The sequence below is a fragment of the Hemiscyllium ocellatum genome, chromosome 19 (genome assembly GCF_020745735.1).
Source record: "Hemiscyllium ocellatum isolate sHemOce1 chromosome 19, sHemOce1.pat.X.cur, whole genome shotgun sequence".
Classification (NCBI taxonomy): Eukaryota; Metazoa; Chordata; class Chondrichthyes; order Orectolobiformes; family Hemiscylliidae; genus Hemiscyllium; species Hemiscyllium ocellatum.
In genome coordinates this window covers 47,122,007-47,131,979 of record NC_083419.1, presented here as the reverse complement: position 1 = coordinate 47,131,979, position 9,973 = coordinate 47,122,007, and the positions used below count along the sequence as shown (strand labels likewise).

General features: G+C 43.1%; 1 protein-coding gene across 5 annotated transcripts in view; it reads left to right on the top strand.

Moving 5' to 3' along the window:
* The window catches only part of erc1b (ELKS/RAB6-interacting/CAST family member 1b), an 850,092-nt gene that overhangs the window by 389 nt on the left and 839,730 nt on the right, over positions 1-9,973 (top strand). The gene's annotated exons all lie outside the window — the stretch shown is intronic.

Here is a 9,973-nt window from a genome sequence, read left to right as displayed (position 1 = left end):
CAAACCAGAGTGAAGATTGAGTGATTTGGGTGAACTGCATATATTGTAGAAATATTGTTTTTTAATTGGTTATCTTGTACCTTGGACTCTTCTGTGAAATTATAGTTATTACTTTTCTCAATGGGTATAATTTTTAAGTTACTGATTGTTGTATATTCATATAATAGTATTATAGAGTCATGATATCAGATGTTTGTAAAATGACATTGAAATGATTGCTGGGCATTGTTCTGCAGTCATATGGATTGGATGTTGTAAAATTACTTCAATTTACAAGTAGTAATTAATGAGGTTCCTATGCTGGAATGGTCCTTAATCAGTTATTAAGAACTGTGAGTTTCCTTTTCTGGTTTCAAAAATAAACTATTCAGTATAGGTAAAATTATTAATATTGGATGTCCGAGCAATTTTAGCTTCATGTTCCCTCCTGTAGCCTGAAGTTCTTTAACCCAAGTGTTGCAAAATAAATCTAATGGGTCAACATCCTGAAATTCTGTTCCTTTGTAAAAATATTTCTGATTATCTAGATCATGCATGATAAATTAAAAACAATCTTAGGTGTTGCAAAAACAACATTATTGTCTTGATCAGAAGTTGCTGAATGCTTATCGAGGAATTGGTTAGAAAATAAACATCAAAGGGATCAAAGTTTGTAACTTTTTTTTATTAAAGTTGTATCTCCATTTTCTTCTGACCACTCATCTCCACAGTCAAAGGCATTCTGTCTTTGCTAGAGAGTAATTCAATAGATACCTGTTGTTCTTTGATAACTTCATGTGACTGTTATTGGTCTGTGAGCTTTAACTGTGTTGTGAAAGAATGTTTGACAATAGGGAATCAGAGCTAAGCTACTTCTAGTCCAATTTGACTCTGGTTTATTTCTAGCAGTAGTTGCTGCATAGAAGACTAGAAAAGCTACTGCAGTTTTCATTGGACAATGTTTAGGCACTGAGACCAATGGTCACAATTTGATTACTTTGGTAATGTAAACCAACTTGAGTCGAAAACCTTTTTGATTTTGTATGGCTCAACTATCATCTGAATGTAAATGGAAACCATAAGGACATCTAACAGTTTGTAATTCAGCAGAAGCTTTAAAGTGACCTGAGTAATCTTTTGTCTTCAATACACTGAGTGCACTGTCAGTGGTGGGAGTAGAGTCAGATACAGGAGAGACATTTAAGTGATTCTTGGAATGGCATATATGTATGATAGTAAAATAAAGGGTACGTAGGTTAGTTTGATCTTAAAGTAGGATAAAAGATTGGCACAACATCAAGGGTCGAAGGGCTTATACTGTGCTATGTTCTATATTTGAATACTATTCTTCTCGATTGACATTTTCTAACCTACTGAGGCTGCATGTAACAACAATAGTTTAGCAAAGAAGAATGTATGATATGATCATGACATAGAATTTCAAAGCTGAGGAAAAAGAAAGTAAACATACCAAAGAGAAAATAAAATATTCACATATTTTTCCCCCTCCTCTCCCCTCAGCAATATGTATTCTGGTGAAATGGTTATCACAACACACTTACATTCATATGGAAAACACTGTTGAAACGTGTGGAATTCAATGAGTAACAAGTGTGTTCATCATATTTTAATATTTATTGCTGCTAAATCCATAAGGTTGTGAAAAGATTTTGTAATTTATAACTAAAATATTGAACCCGTGCAGGAAGAGCATCAAATGCTAAGAATTGGTGAATGCGTCATAATGACAGTTTGTTTAGCACTACGTTTATTGATTGCTATGCTATTTGGCCTTAGTAATGCTATACTGGAGTAAATAGAAGCTATTTATAATTTATTATTTCAAATACATTTAACTTGGAGTGCTCCTCTCCTTTTGAGAATGAACAGATGCTGAGCAGAAGGACATGCAGGAGTTCTGCGCAGTGTAGTCAAAAGTATGGTTGTGATCTGGTTTGAAGAACTTTTTAGAGTCATAAAGGCATAGAGATATACAGCAGGGAAACAGACCCATTGGTCCAACTCATCCATGCTGCTTGGATGAGGTGCAGAGAGAGCAGCGGGAGCTGGGTGGAAGTGAAGTCGGAGTGCAAAGCCGGTCGGGAAGGTAAGTGATTGTTATTTGAGTGGATGTGTTCTAGACCCCAGGTCCTACAAAGTAGGGCCTCCTCTAACCTAAATTAAAAGTCCACAGACTTGCCCCAAAAAGAGGGTCTAAGGAAGTTCCTGTGGATTGAAGAGTGAGGCTTTAGCTCAGGAGTCTTTTGACAAGGAGGTTAAGTGAAGTGATTACGCCACAGTTGAAGAGGGTGAAGACATAACTGCCAAGCTGGTTCAGTGTGCTACATGCTTGATGTGGGAGGTCAATGACTCTGGTGTGTCTGGCCCGTATAAGTGTGGAAAGCGTGTGCATGTTCAGCTACTGACAGCATATTGCAGTGCTGATGAAAGAACTCGAGGACCTTAGGCTCATCCGAGAGAACGATATCTTTGTGGACAAAACCTTTAGCAAGGTTATTACACCGACCATACCAGAAAAGAGCAGACGATGAGGAAGGCAGAGAGGAGACAGGTGCAAGAGACCCCGGGGGAAGTACCTGTCAGGAGCAAGTTGAATCTTTTGGAAACAGTAGAGACAGATGATACTGCCAGTCCGCGAGGCAGCCAGGTCTGTCAATCAAACGTTGGTGTGGAGGCAGAGCAGAAGAGTCTGACATCGCACAGAGCTGTGGTAATAGGGGACTCCATAGTGAGAGGAACTGACGGGGGTTTTTGTGGTAGCAGGTGGGACTTAAGGATGGTGTGTTGCCTTCCTGGTGCCAGGGCTAAAGACATCACAGACAGAGTGCAGGAAATCCTCAAGGGTGAAAGTGAAGAGCCAGAGGTGATGGTACATGTCGGCACAAATGATGTCGGGAAGAAGAGGAGGAACATACTACAGCGGGACTTTGGAGAACTAGGAAGAAGGCTGAAATGCAGGACGTCCAGGATGGTTATCTCCGGTTTGCTTCCAGTTCCTCGGGCTGGTGAGGCCAGAAACAGGGAGATAATGGACTTGAACGTGTGGCTGGGGAACTGGTGCAGGAAGCAAGGATTTAAATTCTTGGATCACTGGGCTATGTTTTGTGGTAGCTGAAAATGTGTTGCTGGTTAAAGCACAGCAGGTTAGGCAGCATCCAAGGAACAGGAAATTCGACGTTTCGGGCCAGAGCCCTTCATCAGGAAGGCTCTGGCCCGAAACGTCGAATTTCCTGTTCCTTGGATGTTGCCTAACCTGCTGTGCTTTAACCAGCAACACATTTTCAGCTCTGATCGCCAGCATCTGCAGACCTCACTTTTTACTCTGTTTTGTGGTAAGCATAAATTATACAAGAGAGACGGTTTGTACCTTAATAGGTTAAGGACCAGCATTCTGGCAGGCAGGTTTGCTACTGCAACACAGCTACGTTTAAACTCGGTGGGGGGAGGGGTGTGAGGGGGAGGGGACAAACTGGATGTTTAAGAAGGAAATTGAGGGGAAAGTTAGAACAAGGGAAGTCAAGAAAGACGACTGTATCAATGAGGCAGAAAACTCAGAAAGGGATCATGCTGTAAGGTTGAGTGAAATAGGAGTTGATGGGAAGGGTAAGGGCAACAACAAATTAAAAAATACTCTACATGAATGCACGAAGCATTAGAAATAAGATGGCTGAGCTTGAGGCTCTTTTGGAAATTGGCAGATACAATATTGTGGGCATAACTGAGATGTGGCTTCAACTAGACGGGGCCTGGGAAATGATTATTCAAGGCTACACATGCTATCGTAAGGACAGACTGACGGGCAGAGGGGGTGGGGTGGCCATGTTGGTAAGGGATGATATTCAGTCCCTGTGAGAGGGGCCCATAGAATCAGGGGATGTAGAGTCAGTGTGGATAGAGCTGAGAAATTCTAAGGGTAAAAATACCCTCTTGGGAGTTATCTACAGGCCCCCAAACAGGAGTCTGGATGTTGGATGTAAGTTGAATTAGGAGCTGAGATTGGCCTGTCGCAAAGATGTCACTACAGTTGTTATGGGGGATTTCAACATGCAGGTATACTGGGAGAATCAGGATGGTGTTGGACCTCAAGAAAGAGACTTTGTGGAGTGCCTCAGAGATGGATTCTTAGAACAGCTGGTGCTGGAGCCTACCAGGGAGAAGGCAATTCTGGATCTGGTATTGTGCAATGAACCAGAATTGATCAGGGACTTCGAAGTGAAGGAGCCATTAGGAAGTAGTAACCATAATACAATAAGCTTCAATCTGCAATTTGAGAGGGAGAGGGTACAATCGGAAGTGACAATATTTCTGTTGAATAAAGGGAGCCATGGAGCTATGAGGGAGGAGCTGGCCAAAGTTCAATGTTGCAATACCTTAGCAGGGATGACCATGGAGGAACAATGGCAGATATTTCTATGTATAATGCAGAAGATGCAGGATCAGTCCATTCCAAAAAGGAAGAAGAATCCAAGGCGGAGGCATGGGTGGCCGTGGTTGACAAGGGAAGTTAAGGAACATATAAAGTAAAAGAGAAAAAGTATAACATAGCAAAGATAAGTGAGAAAACGGAGGACTGGGGAGCTTTTAAAGAACAACAGAGGATTACTAAGAAGGAAATACACAGAGAAAAAATGATGTATGAAGGTAAACTGGCCAAAAATATAAAAGAGGATAGTAAAAGCTTTTTTAGGTACGTGAAAGGCAAAACAAATGGTTAAGACTAAAATTGGGCCCTAGAAGACAGAAACGGGAATATATTACAGGGAACAAAGAAATGGCCGAAGAATTGAATTGGTACTTCAGGTCTGTGTTCACTGGGGAAGACACAAGCAATCTCCCCTGAGGTAACAGTGGCTGAAGGACCTGAACTTAAGGGAATTTATATTTGCCAGGAATTGGTGTTGGAGAGACTGTTAGGTCTGAAGTCTCTGGGGCCTGATGGTCTACATCCCAGGGTACTGAAGGAGATGGTTCGAGAAATCGTGGATGCGCTGGTGATTATTTTCCAGAGTTCGATAGATTCGGGATCAGTTCCTGTGGATTGGAGGGTGGCTAATGTGATACCACTTTTTAAGAAAGGTGGGAGAGACAAAGGCAGGAAATTATAGATCAGTTAGTCTGACCACAGTGGTGGGAAAGATGGAGTATATTATAAAGGATGAAATTACGACACGTCTGGATAGTAGTAACAGGATAGGTCAGAGTCAGCATGGATTTATGAAGGGGAAATCATGCTTGACTAATCTTCTGGAATTTTTTGTGGATGAAACTCTGAAAATGGACAAGGGAGATCCAGTAGATGGAGTGTACCTGGACTTTCAGAAAGCTTTTGATAAAGTCCCACACAGGAGGTTAGTGAGCAAAATTTAGGACGCATGATATTGGGAGCAAGGTACTAACTTGGATTGAAAGTTGATTGGCTGATAGCAAACAAAGAGTAGTGATAAACGGCTCCATTTCGGAATGACAGGCAGTGACCAGTGGGGTACCGCAGGGATCAGTGCTGGGACTGCATCTTTTTACAATATATGTTAATGATATGGAAGATGGTATTAGTAATAATTTGCTGATGATACTAAGCTGGGTGGCAGGGTGAAATGTGATGAGGATGTTAGGAGATTACAGGGTGACCTGGACAGGTTAGGTGAGTGGTCAGATGCATGGCAAATGCAGTTTAATGTGGATAAATGTACGGTTATCCACTTTGGTGGCAAGAACAGGAAGTCAGCTTATTACCTAAATGGAATCAATTTAGGTAAAGGGGCAGTACAAAGAGATCTGGATTTTCTTGTACACCAGTCAATGAAGGTAAGCATGTAGGTACAGCAGGTAGTGAAGAAGGCTAATGGCATGCTGGCCTTCATAACAAGAGGAATTGAATATAGAAGCAAATAGGTTCTTCTGCAGTTGTACAGGGCCCTGGTGAGACCACACCTGGAGTACTTTGTGCAGTTCTGGTCTCCAAATTTGAGGAAAGACATTCTGGCTATTGAGGGAGTGCAGCGTAGGTTCATCAGGTCAATTCCTGAAATGGCGGGACTATCTTATTCTGAAAGATTGGTGCGATTGGGCTTGTATACCCTTGAGTTTAGAAGACTGAGAGGGGATCTGATTGAGACATATAAGATTCAAGGATTGGACACTCTGGAGGCAGGAAACATGTTTCCGCTGATGGGTGAGTGCCAAACCAGAGGACACAGCTTAAAAATATGGGGTAGACCATTTAGGACAGAATGGTCTAGGAGAAACTTCTTCACCCAGAGAGTGGTGGCTGTGTGGAATGCTCTGCCCCAGAGGGCAGTGGAGGGCCAGTCTCTGGATTCATTTAAGAAAGAGTTGGATTGAGCTCTCAAGGATAGTGGAATCAAGGGTTATGGAGATAAGGCAGGAACAGGATACTGATTTAAGGATGATCAGTCATGATCATATTGAATGGTGGTGCAGACTTGAATGGCAGAATGGATTGTCTTTTGTCCATTGATATTCTAAACTAATCAAGTCCCATTTGTCAGCATTAGACCGTATCCCTCTAAATCCTTCCTATTCGTACACCCATCCAGATGCCTTTTGAATGCTGTAATTGTATCAGTCTCCCCCACTTCCTCTGGCAGCTAATTCCATACATGCACCACCCTCTGCGTTAAGACGTTCCCTCTTGGGTGCCTTTTATATGTTTCCCTTCTCACTCTAAACCTATGCCCTCTCTAGTTCTGGACTCCCCCACCCCAGGGAAAATATATTGTCTGCTTATCCTGTCCATGCCCCTTATGATTTTATAAACCTGTATAAGGTCACCCCTCAGTCTCTGATGCTCCAAGGAAGACATCCCCACCTATTCAACCTCTCCCTATAGCTCAAATCCTTCAACCCTGGCAACAAGCTTTCTGAACCCTTTCATGTTTCACAACATCCTTCTGATGGGAAGAGACCAGAATTGCACGCAATATTCTAAAGGCAGCCTAACCAATATCCTGTAGAGCCGCAATGTGACACCCCAACTCTGATATTCAACTCTCTGACCAATAAAGGAAAGCATATCAAATGTCTTCTTCACTATCCTATCTACTTGTGACCCTAGTGGGAGGCACGGTGGCACAGTGATTAGCCAGGTTCAATTCCCGACTCAGCCGACAGACTATGTGGAGTTTGCACGTTCTTCCTGTGTCTGCGTGGGTTTCCTCCGGGTGCTCCGGTTTCCTCCCTAAAGATGTGCAGGTCAGGTGAATCAGCCATGCTAAATTGCCCGTAGAGTTAGGTAAAGGGGTAAATGTAGGGGAATGGGTGGGTTGCGCTTCACTGGGTCGGTGTGGACATGTTGGGCTGAAGGGCCTGTTTCCACACTGTAAGTAATCTAATCTAATCCTACTTTCAAGGAACTATGAACCTGTGTTCCAAGGTCTCTTTGATCAACAACACTCCTTAGGATCCTACCATTAAATGTATAAGTCCTGCTCTGATTTGCTTTTCCAAAATGCAGCACCTCACATTTATCTAAATTAAACTCCATCTGTGAAATTGGGGGGAGGTTTCCAGGCCTCCAGAGTACTGGTTGAAAGAGTAGAATATAGTGTCAGCCAGTGGGTAAGCATGTAGGTACAGCAGGTAGTGAAGAAGGCTAATGGCATGCTGGCCTTCATAACAAGAGGAATTGAATATAGAAGCAAATAGGTTCTTCTGCAGTTGTACAGGGAGTGGAAGATATGTGTAGTTACATACCTGGTAGACTAAAGTTATGCAGGGTAAGACATTATTGATTAGATTACTTACAGTGTGGAAACAGGCCCTTCGGCCCAACAAGTCCACACCGACCCGCCGAAGCGAAACCCACTCCTACCCCTACCCTTACCTAACACTACGGGCAATTTAGCATGGCCAATTCACCTGACCTGCACATCTTTGGACTGTGGGAGGAAACCGGAGCACCCGGAGGAAACCCACGCAGACACAGGGAGAATGTGCAAACTCCACACAGTCAGTTGCCTGAGGTGGTAACTGAACCCAGGTCTCTGGTGCTGTGAAGCAGCAGTGCTAACCACTGTGCCACTGTGCCGCCATATTGGAGGATTTAAAGTGAGAATGAGTATGTTCATGTAAATTTGCTATCGTGCTGGAGCTTGGAAAGGTCGTGGGGCACCTGACTTTGTGTGGTTGAAGATGCAGTATGTCATTTTAAATTAGTCAGATTTTGAAAGATGCTGCTTAATGAAGATTGTGTAGCATAATGTACTTCAAGGTGATGAAACCATAGGTTAATATCTTTGCAGACATGAATGTGGAAACAGAAAGTCATGTGCAGAGTTGTCTTATTGCAAAATAGAACAATTTTCAGCCAGAAGTATTGAGTGCATGATGCCATAAATGCTGTTGGCTGTGAATCTTATCAGATTGAATGGATCAGTTGGAGAGACAGTTAGAAGCAATGAGGAATTTGCAACAGCAACAGTATGTGATGGATGGCAGTTTATAGCAAGGGGGGGGTGAAGTCTCAGATACAATCTGAGGGGGGTGCGGGGTGGGGGCGGTGCGGGGCGGGGCGGCTCGGAGGGGCAGTGCTGGGGGGGGTGGGGTGGGGGGGGGGCGCGGTGCTGGGGGCGGGGCGGGCGGGTGCTGGTGGATGGGACCCAGGGAGTTTGTGAGGAAAGAGATCAATCGGAGACTGATACAGTTGAGAACAGAAGCGAGTCAAACAGTCAGGGCAGACAGGGACAAGGTAGGACTAATAAACTACATTTATTTCAATGCAAGGGGCCTAACAGGGAAGGCAGATGAATTCAGGGCATGGTGAGGGACATGTGACTGGGATATCATAGCAATTACAGAAACATGGATCAGGAATGGGCAGGACTGGCAGCTTAATGTTCCAGGATACAAATGCTGCAGGAAAGGAGGGGGAGTGGCATTTTTGATGAGGGAATAGCATCACAGCTGTGCTGAGGGAGGATATTCTCGGAAATACATCCAGGGAAATTATTTGGGTGGAACTGAGAAATAAGAAAGGGATGATCACCTTACTCGGATTATATTATAGACCCCCGAATAGTCAGAGGGAAATTGAGAAACAAACTTGTAAGGAGATCTCAGCTATCTGTAAGAATAACAGGATGGTAATGGTAGGGGATTTTAACTTTTCAAACATAGACTGGAACTGCCATAGTGTTAAGTGTGTACAAGACAATTTTCTGATTCAGTATGTGGATGTACCTACTAGAGGAGGTGCAAAACTTGACCTACTCTTGGAAAATAAAGCAGGGCAGGTGACTGAGGTGTCAGTGGGGGAAGCACTTTGGGGCCAGTGACATAATTCTATTAGATTTAAAATAATGATGGAAAAGGTTAACCAGATCTAAAAGGTGAAGTTCTAAATTGGAGAAAGGCCAATTTTGACCGTATTAGGCAAGAATTTTCAAAAGCTGATTGGGGACAGATGTTTGCAGGTAAAGGAACGGCTGGAAAATAGGAAGCCTTCAGGAATGAGAATCCAGAGAAAGTATATTCCTGCCAGGGTGAAAGGGAAGGCTGGTAGGTATAGGGAATACTGAATGACTAAAGAAATTGAGGGTCTGGTTAAGAAAAAGAAGGACGCTTACATAAGATATAGACAGGATAGATCGAGTGAATCCTTAGAGTATAAAGGAAATAGGAGAATACTTAAGAGGGAAATCAGGAGGGCAAAACAGGGACGTGAGATAGCATTGGAAAATAGAATTAAGGAGAATCCAAAGGGTTTTTTACGAATACATTAAGGACAAAAGGGTAACTAGGGAGAGAATAGGGCCCCTCAAAGATCAGCAAGGTGGCCTTTGCGTGGAGCCGCAGAAAATGGGGAGATGCTAAATGAGTATTTTGCATCAGTATTTCCTGTGGAAAAGGATATGCAAGATATAGACAGTAGTGAAATAGATGGTGATATCTTGCAAAATGTCCATATTACAGAGGAGGAAGTGCTGGATGTCTTGAAACAGGTAAAGGTGGATAA